Consider the following 9,775-nt stretch of genomic DNA (forward strand, 5'->3'; position numbering starts at 1 on the left):
TTAAAATAAAAATGGAGTCATTACCTCTCATTGGCTGAGTACATTCTGTGGTATGGAGACTTGGAGGTTTATTTTTCTCTTGCAAGAAGTCTGTTTTCTCAAGTCGTCTTCCAAGACGAAACACGTAAACCCCCACCACTTAAAAGGCGGCCTTCTAGGCCTTTTAAAATAAAAATGGAGTCATTCACTTCTCATTGGCTGAGTACATTCTTTGTTGTGGAGACTTAGAGGTCTATTTATGAATAAGTAAACAAATAGTTGATGGAATGCGGCACAGGTCTGCCCAGCTGTGAAGAATATTGTCCATATTTTATATAACTCAGTGATTTTCTATGCTCATTGCCTCCATCTAGTGTCCATAATTCTGTATCGTAAAAATTTTACAGATGGAGGTATTTTAGGAAAAATACTTTCTTATGGCCACTAGATGGAGCTGACAATCATAGGAAATCACTGTGTTAGTTACAATACGGCCAGAATTGATCACATCTGGGCTCATTCTTGTCACCCTCGTCCAACAAATCTTCTGTACATTGACCCCTTGGTTCCCGTCATCAGGCATGGTTTCCTACAAGTCCCGGAGATATTCTACCCATACACTTATGACTACAGTAGACATCGAAGAACATAAACCACCAATATTAAACCAACCACTGATTCAGAACCAAAATACCGAATTTGGCCATTAGAGCGCGATCAACATTTCGTAATGTAGGCGCCCGTGTCTTGCTGGGGGAGAGGTTTATGGGAAGGTTGGAGGAGTATTTAAACTAGGATTGAGGGGGGAGGATGAACTAGAATTCCATCGGGCAGACAGGTCAGTTAGGGGGTCAGACATTAACGGAGGGTGGAATGGGGATAGATGGAGGGGAGGATTATGGCAGGTGACAAGAAAGTTACCATGTTGCGAACAAACATTGGAAGTTATGGTACGATTGGTATTACTGAAAAAAAAAATAGGCAAAACACTAGAGCAAGATGTAATAATGTATTAAAGTGTTTGTTCACCAATGCCAGACGTCTGCCGAGCAAAACCGGTGAGTTGGAAGTTCCGGTGCACGAGGAGATCTATGATGTAATCGGTATTGCTGAAACTTGGCTTCAATATTCACATGACTGGGCTATTAATATTCCTGGCTGTGCACTCTTTCGGAGAGACAGGGTAAAAAGGAAAGGGGGTGGGGGTCTGTCTCTATGTGAGAAATGATCTCAAAGCGAGTGTGAATGAGGTCTCAACTGATGGAGAGTGCGATTTGGCTGAGGCATTATGGGTGGAACTGCATACAGATGTGCGTAGTTCACAGTTAACCATTGAAGATTGTTAAAGACCTCCCAATGTTAATGAGGAGGTGGAGACTCAGCTCCTTGCACAGATGGAAAGGGCTGGGATGGTGATAATAATGGGGGTTTTTAACTACCCTGAAATTCACTGGAGTAATAGCACTGCTGGGACAGTTAAAGGGCAAAAGTTTATAAACCTATTACAGGACAATTTTATGGTCCAGTTTATTGAGGCCCCAACTAGGAATGATGCTCTGCTGGACCTGGTAATCTCAAACCATGCAGAGCGTATTACGAATAGTTACATAGTTAGTAAGGTTGAATAAAGACACCAGTCCATCCAGTTCAACCTGAGTGAGGTGTCTACAATTGTCCCTATCCCTTACACACTCACATCGGTCCCTACCCTCAAGGAGCCCACAATCCAAGGTCCCCATTCATATACTAAGGCAAATTTTGAACAGAAACCAATTAACCTACCTGCATGTCTTTGGAGTGTGGGAGGAAACCGGAGTACCCGGAGGAAACCCACGCAGGCACAGGGAGAACATGTAAACTCCAGGCAGGTAGTGTCGTGGTTGGGATTTGAACCAGTAACCCTTCTTACTGCTAGGTGAGAGTGCTAACCACTGTGCCACCCATTACTAATGTTCATATTAAGGAACATCTGGGTAGCAGTGACCAAAACACAATTTCGTTCAATGTTAGATGTAAGCAAAAAAAAACACATACGGGTAAGATAAAAACACTTAACTTTTCAGAGAGCAAATTTTCCAAGGATGAGGGCTGCTCTCCAGTACTTGGGCTGGGAAGGACTATTGGCATCAATGGACACAGAACAGAAATGGGAATTCTTAAAAAAAAAGACTGTGAACTCACTGCAAAGTATATTCCCATGGGCAATAAGCTTAAAAGGTTAAAAATAAAACCTATATGGCTCACAGCCAAAGTTAAAAAAAAAGCTATAAACAATAAGAAAAGAGCTTTCAAAAAAATATAAAAATGAAGGAACACTATCATCGTTTAAATGTTACAAAAAATATAACCGAATATGCCAAAAGGAAATCAAGTATGCAAAAATTCAAAATAAATGACAGATTTCAAAAGATAGTAGGACAAACCCCCAAAAATACTTTAAATAGATTAATAGTAAAAAGGTCAAGTCTGAGCATGTAGGCCCTTTACACAATGATTTAGAGTGGGTGACTGGGGACAAAGAGGAGGATAATTTAGTAAATTCTTTCTTCAGCTCTGTGTATATAAAGAGCATGGGGGAGCTCATGTCCATAATGGGGGTGGTAGTGACACAGCCCCAAATGATCCATAATGGCTTAAAAGTGATATGGCTCAGAAATATTTGGACAGAATAAAGGTGGGTAAAGCACCTGGACCAGGTGGCATCCACCCACGGATCCTAAAAGAATTGAGCTCTGTCATTTCAAAGCCATTGTATCTAATATTTAGGGACTCGTTAATGACTGGAATGGCACCACTGGATTGGCGTAGGGCCAATGTGGTGCCCATATTTAAAAAGGGATCAAAGTCTTTACCAAGTAACTATAGACCTGTTAGTGTAACTTATATAGTCGGGAAGTTACTGGAGAGCTTATTAAAGGGCCACGTAGGCGAGTTCTTGCTGGAAAAAAAATATTTTAAGCAACAGACAGCATGGGTTTGCGAAAGACAGAAGGTGTCAAAGAAACCTGATTTCTTTTGATGAGGGTGGAAAAGTAAAACCTTGGACAGAGGGGATGACGTGGACGTGGTATACTTGGACAGAGGGGTGGCGGTGGACGTGGTATACTTGGACAGAGGGGTTGTTGTGGACGTGGTATACTTGGACAGAGGGATGGCGGTGGACGTTGTATACTTGGACAGAGGGGATGACGTGGACGTGGTATACTTGGACAGAGGGGTGGCGGTGGACGTGGTATACTTGGACAGAGGGGTGGCGGTGGACGTGGTATACTTGGACAGAGGGTGGCGGTGGACGTGGTATACTTGGACAGAGGGATGGCGGTGGACGTTGTATACTTGGACAGAGGGGTGGCGGTGGACGTGGTATACTTGGACAGAGGGATGGCGGTGGACGTGGTATACTTGGACAGAGGGATTGCGGTGGACATGGTATACTTGGACAGAGGGGTGGCGGTGGATGTGGTATACTTGGACAGAGGGGTGGCGGTGGACGTGGTATACTTGGACAGAGGGATGGCGGTGGACGTGGTATACTTGGACAGAGGGCTGGCGGTGGATGTGGTATACTTGGACAGAGGGGTGGTGGTGGACGTGGTATACTTGGACAGAGGGGTGGCTGTGGATGTGGTATACTTGGATTTTGCAAAAGCGTTCAATACAGTTCCACACACAAGGCTCATGTGTAAGGTAAAGTCTACAGGTTTGGAAAGATCAGTTTGTAAATGGATAGAAAACTGGTTGTCGTGGTTAATGATTCTTACTCTGAATGGTGTAAGGTTATCAGTGGTGTACCCCAAGGTTCAGTGCTGGGACCCTTACTTTTTAATATCTTTATAAATGATATTGGGCCTGGGATTAAAAGTAACATTTCCGTCTTTGCAGATGACACCGAGCTATGGAATGGAATAACCTCCTTACAGGATGTCTCCAACTTACAAGCCGACCTCAATGCTCTGTCTAATTGGGCAACTATGTGGCAAATGAGGTTTAATGTTGATAAATGTAAAGTTCTGCACTTGGGGCAAGAATATGCATCATACATACTAGGGGGAGTACAACTGGGGGGATTCGTGGCGGAGAAGGATCTGGGGAAGTCTTTGGTGGAGAAATATCTGCCGGGATCCATGGCGGAAAAAGATCTGAGGGGATCCATAGTGGAGAAGGATCTGGGGGAGTCTTTGGTGGAGAAGGATCTGGTGGGATCCATGGCGGAGAAGGATCTGAGGGGATCCATAGTGGAGAAGGATCTGGGGGGTCCATAGTGGAGAAGGATCTGGGGGAATCCATAGTGGAGAAGGATCTGGGGGGTCCATAGTGGAGAAGGATCTGGGGGGAGTCCATAGTGGAGAAGGATCTGGGGGGATCCATAGTTGAGAAGGATCTGGGGGAGTCCATAGTGGAGAAGGATCTGGGGGGGTCCATAGTGGAGAAGGATCTGGGGGAATCCATAGTGGAGAAGGATCTGGGGGGATCCATAGTGGAGAAGGATCTGGGGGGATCCATAGTGGAGAAGGATCTGGGGGGTCCATAGTGGAGAAGGATCTGGGGGTTTTGGTAGATCATAAGCTCAATAATAACATGCAATGCCAAGCTGCAGACCCCAAAGACAGCAAAGTCCTTTCCTGTATAAGAGAGGTATGGACTCCAGAGAGGGAGATATCATCTGTACAAATCATTAGTAAGACCTCATCTGGAATATGCAGTTCAGTTTTGGGCTCCAGTTCTCAAAAAGGATATCGGGGAACTGGAGAAAGTGCAGGGAAGGGCAACCAATCTGATAAGAGGCATGGAGGAGCTCAGCTATGAGGAGAGATCAGAGGAACTGAATTTATTCTCTCTTGAGAAGAGGAGATTAAGGGGGGATATGATCACCATGTATAAATACATAAGGGGTCCATATAGTGAACTTGGTGTTGAGTTTATTACTTTAAGGTCATCACAGAGGACAAGGAGGCACTCTTTACGCCTAGAGGAAAAGAGATTTCATCTCCAAATATGGAAAGGTTTCTTCACAGTAAGAGGTGTAAAATGTAGAAGAGACTCCCTCCAGTGGTGGTTCTGGTCAGCTCAGGTAGCTCAGTGAGAAGAGTCACCACCAGACAGAGCCGAGGTCCCAGGTTCAATACCAGGCCCTGACATCTGGAAGGATCCTGCCATAACACACGGGGGGAACGCCTTCCTTGAGGCACAGGAACAAGAGAGGACAACACTGCTGGGGACCAACAAGGGGGAGACAGCCACTGGCGTAGCCAGCCTCTGACTGGGAGCTTATAGCGATTCAGCTATGGTGTGTGAAGGAGACTGTATAATGGAAGGTGTCCCTGAAGTTTTGTTGAAGTCAAGTGGGCATCTCATAACCTCCCACCCCAATCCAAGATATTGGGGTGGGACGTGGACTGTTCTCTGACGCTGGGGTGCTTGTGAAGATATGGTGTGCAGAAGTGGGGGATCAAAGTTGATCTGCAGCTCCTTAGGGGGTGCTCTATATAAGGGATCCACCGATGTGCTCCAGGCAGTGCAGTACAGGGCTGTAGGTATTGTTTTCTGAGGGGGGGAGGGGTTCAGCATTGGGTACCCAAAGGAAAATAAATGGGGAATTGGAGGTTTGATAAAATTGCACTAACAGTGGGAGGGGCTTAACATTTGAACCTACACATCGTGCACAAGATCACATATTCCACGGACCTTGTACCCAGGGGCGGAACTACGGAACTATGGGGCCTGCAGTCGAGTGGGGGCCCGGTGAGGATGAGAGCACCGCCGGCACAGTCTCCCAGCCAGGGGAAGAGAGAGGAGAGGAAGAAGCGAGCTGTCCGGATCAGCAGAGAGCCGAATTGCCCGCTGTAATAGCTTTCATTAGAACTTGCAGTGTTCCCGGGGCTCACGTCACACAGCTCCACCTCTTGGCCCGGCGCCTTTGATAGAACGCCGGGCCAATGCGGAACCTGTGGCGTCGTCAAAGGCGTCGGGCCAAGAGGTGGAGCTATGTGATGATGAGCCCCAGGAAGATGGGAAGTTCAAATGAAAGCTATTACAGCGGGCAATCCCGCTCTCTGCTGATCCGGGCGGCTTGCCTCTTCCTCTGCACAGGTGAGGCTGTATTGGGAACTGGTCATGATGTATGGGGCACAAGTCACACCGCATTTGGCACAGGTCACGCTGTATGGGACAAACGTCATGCTATATGGGGCACAGGTCATGCTGCATGGGGCACAGGTCACACTGCATTGGGCTGGTCACTCTGTATGGGAAAAAGGTCATGCTGCATTGGGCACAGTTCATGCTGCATTGGGCAGGTTACGCTGTATGGAGCACAGGTCATGCTGCATGGGGCACAGGTCACGCTGTATGGGACAAACGTCACGCTGTATGGGGCACAGGTCACGCTGCATTGGGCTGGTCACTCTGCATGGGGCACAGGTCATGCTACATTGGGTACAGTTCACGCTGCATTGGGCAGGTTATGCTGTATGGAGCACAGGTCATGCTGCATGGGGCACAGGTCTTGCTGCATGGGGCACAGGTCACGCTGTATGGGACAAACGTCACGCTGTATGGGGCACAGGTCACGCTGCATTGGGCAGGTCACTCTGCATGGGGCACAGGTCTTGCTACATTGGGTACAGTTCACGCTGCATTGGGCAGGTTACGCTGTATGGGGCAAAGGTCATGCTGCATTGGGCAGGTTATGCTGTATGGGGCACAGGTCATGCCGCATTGGGCTGGTCACTCTTTATGGGGCACAGGTCATGCTGCATTGGGCACAGTTCACGCTGCATTGGGTAGGTCATGCTGTATGGGGCACAGGTCATGCTGCATGGGGCACAGGTCACGCTGTATGGGACAAACGTCACGCTGTATGGGGCACAGGTCACGCTGCATTGGGCAGGTCACTCTGCATGGGGCACAGGTCTTGCTACATTGGGTACAGTTCACGCTGCATTGGGCAGGTTACGCTGTATGGGGCAAAGGTCATGCTGCATGGGGCACAGTTCACGCTGCATTGGGCAGGTTATGCTGTATGGGGCACAAGTCATGCCGCATTGGGCTGGTCACTCTTTATGGGGCACAGGTCATGCTGCATTGGGCACAGTTCACGCTGCATTGGGTAGGTCACGCTCTATGGGGCACAGGTCATGCTGTATGGGGCACAGGTCACGCTGTATGGGACAAATGCCACGCTGTATGGGGCACAGGTCACGCTACATTGGGCAGGTCACGCTGTATGGGGCACAGGTCATGCTGCATTGCGCACAGTTCACGCTGCATTGGGCAGGTTATGCTGTATGGGGCACAGGACATGCTGCATTGGCAGGTCACGCTGTATGGGGCACAGGTCATGCTTCATTGGGCACAGTTCACACTGCATTGGGCAGGTTACGCTATATGGGGCACAGGTCATGCTGCATTGGGCACAGTTCACACTGCATTGGGCAGGTTACGGTGTATGGGGCACAAGTCAGGCTGCATTGGGCAGGTTATGCTCTATGGGGCACAGGACACGCTGCATTGGGCAGGTCACGCTGTAAGGGGCACAAGTCATGCTGCATTGGGCACAGTTCACACTGCATTGGGCAGGTTACGCTGTATGGGGCACAGGTCATGCTGCATTGGGCACAGTTCACACTGCATTGGGCAGGTTACGGTGTATGGGGCACAAGTCATGCTGCATTGGGCAGGTTATGCTCTATGGGGCACAGGACACGCTGCATTGGGCAGGTCACGCTGTAAGGGGCACAAGTCATGCTGCATTGGGCACAGTTCACACTGCATTGGGCAGGTTACGCTGTATGGGGCACAGGTCATGCTGCATTTGTCACAGTTCACACTGCATTAGGCAGGTTATGCTGTATGGGGCACAGGTCATGCTGCATTGGGCACAGTTCACACTGCATTGGGCAGGTTACGCTGTATGGGGCACAAGTCATGCTTCATTAGGCTGGTTATACTGTATGGGGCATAGGACACGCTGCATTGGGCAGGTCACGCTGTATGGGGCACAGGACACGCTGCATTGGGCAGGTCACACTGTATGGGGCACAGGACACGCTGCATTGGGCAGGTTACGCTGTATGGGGCACAGGACACGCTGCATTGGGCAGGTCACGCTGTATGGAGCACAGGACACGCTGCATTGGGCAGGTCACGCTGTATGGGGCACAGGACACGCTGCATTGGGCAGGTCACGCTGTATGGGGAACAGGTCACGCTGCATTGACACTAGGGCGGCTGTGGGGGGGGGGGACTGTTTGCAGGGGGCCCCAATACAACATTTTGCTATGGGGCCCTGTGATTTCTAGTTACGCCCCCTGCTTGTACCCACAAAATATTCTTTAATGACTGAGCCACAAGGGAGAGTCACGGAGACACACATAAACCTCAGCACAACCATTGGTATAAATGGAACTTTTCCATCAGATGTGACTTTCTACACACAGCCGACCTTCAGGAAGATCTTTAATAACATCCTGACCACTGAGCCACCAGCGAGTGTTCTACAATATAGCATAAGGCTGGGATCACACTACACACGGATGTGGCTGGCAGCAGGGGTCCGGTGCCTCCCTGTTCTCTGCTTTAGGGACGAATCAGGGGCAGAATTCTAGCCTAAATTCAGCCCTGCAACGGAGCCAAAGATGCAAAGGACTCCTGTGCAACTAATATATCTGAACTGACTTCCATAGAGAGCCGGTCACAGTCTCCTCTCATGCGAAACCCACATCCAATTTGCACTAGAGCAAACCCAACCTAAAGGATGCAGGGGTCAGGAGTATATCATATACAGCCCAGGGTATAGAGTGCAGTGTTCAGGAGTATATCATATACAGCCCTGTGTATAGAGTGCAGTGGTCAGGAGTATATCATATACAGCCCTGTGTATAGAGTGCAGTGGTCAGGAGTATATCATATACAGCCCTGTGTATAGAGTGCAGTGGTCAGGAGTATATCATATACAGCCCTGTGTATAGAGTGCAGTGGTCAGGAGTATATCATATACAGCCCCTGTGTATAGAGTGCAGTGGTCAGGAGTATATCATATACAGCCCTGTGTATAGAGTGCAGTGGTCAGGAGTATATCATATACAGCCCCTGTGTATAGAGTGCAGTGGTCAGGAGTATATTATATACAGCCCTGTGTATAGAGTGCAGTGGTCAGGAGTATATCATATACAGCCCTGTGTATAGAGTGCAGTGGTCAGGAGTATATCATATACAGTCCTGTGTATAGAGTGCAGTGGTCAGGAGTATATCATATACAGCCCCTGTGTGTAGAGTGCAGTAGTCAGGAGTATATCATATACAGCCCTGTGTATAGAGTGCAGTGGTCAGGAGTATATCATATACAGCCCTGTGTATAGAGTGCAGTGGTCAGGAGTATATCATATACAACCCTGTGTATAGAGTGCAGTGGTCAGGAGTATATCATATACAGCCCTGTGTACAGAGTGCAGTGGTCAGGAGTATATCATATACAGCCCTGTGTGTAGAGTGCAGTAGTCAGGAGTATATCATATACAGCCCTGTGTATAGAGTGCAGTGGTCAGGACTATATCATATACAGCCCTGTGTATAGAGTGCAGTGTTCAGGAGTATATCATATACAGCCCTGTGTATAGAGTGCAGTGGTCAGGAGTATATCATATACAGCCCTGTGTATAGAGTGCAGTGGTCAGGAGTATATCATATACAGCCCTGTGTACAGAGTGCAGTGGTCAGGAGTATATCATATACAGCCCTGTGTGTAGAGTGCAGTAGTCAGGAGTATATCATATACAGCCCTGTGTATAGAGTGCAG

General features: G+C 48.4%; 1 protein-coding gene across 1 annotated transcript in view; it reads left to right on the plus strand.

Moving 5' to 3' along the window:
• Window positions 1-9,775, plus strand: part of LOC143955445 (uncharacterized) — a 113,610-nt gene that overhangs the window by 13,654 nt on the left and 90,181 nt on the right. The window lies entirely within an intron of this gene.

This window comes from Lithobates pipiens, unplaced genomic scaffold, assembly GCF_037356315.1.
Source record: "Lithobates pipiens isolate NorthernLeopardFrog02 unplaced genomic scaffold, aLitPip1_a1.2 Scaffold_35, whole genome shotgun sequence".
NCBI classification, from domain to species: Eukaryota; Metazoa; Chordata; class Amphibia; order Anura; family Ranidae; genus Lithobates; species Lithobates pipiens.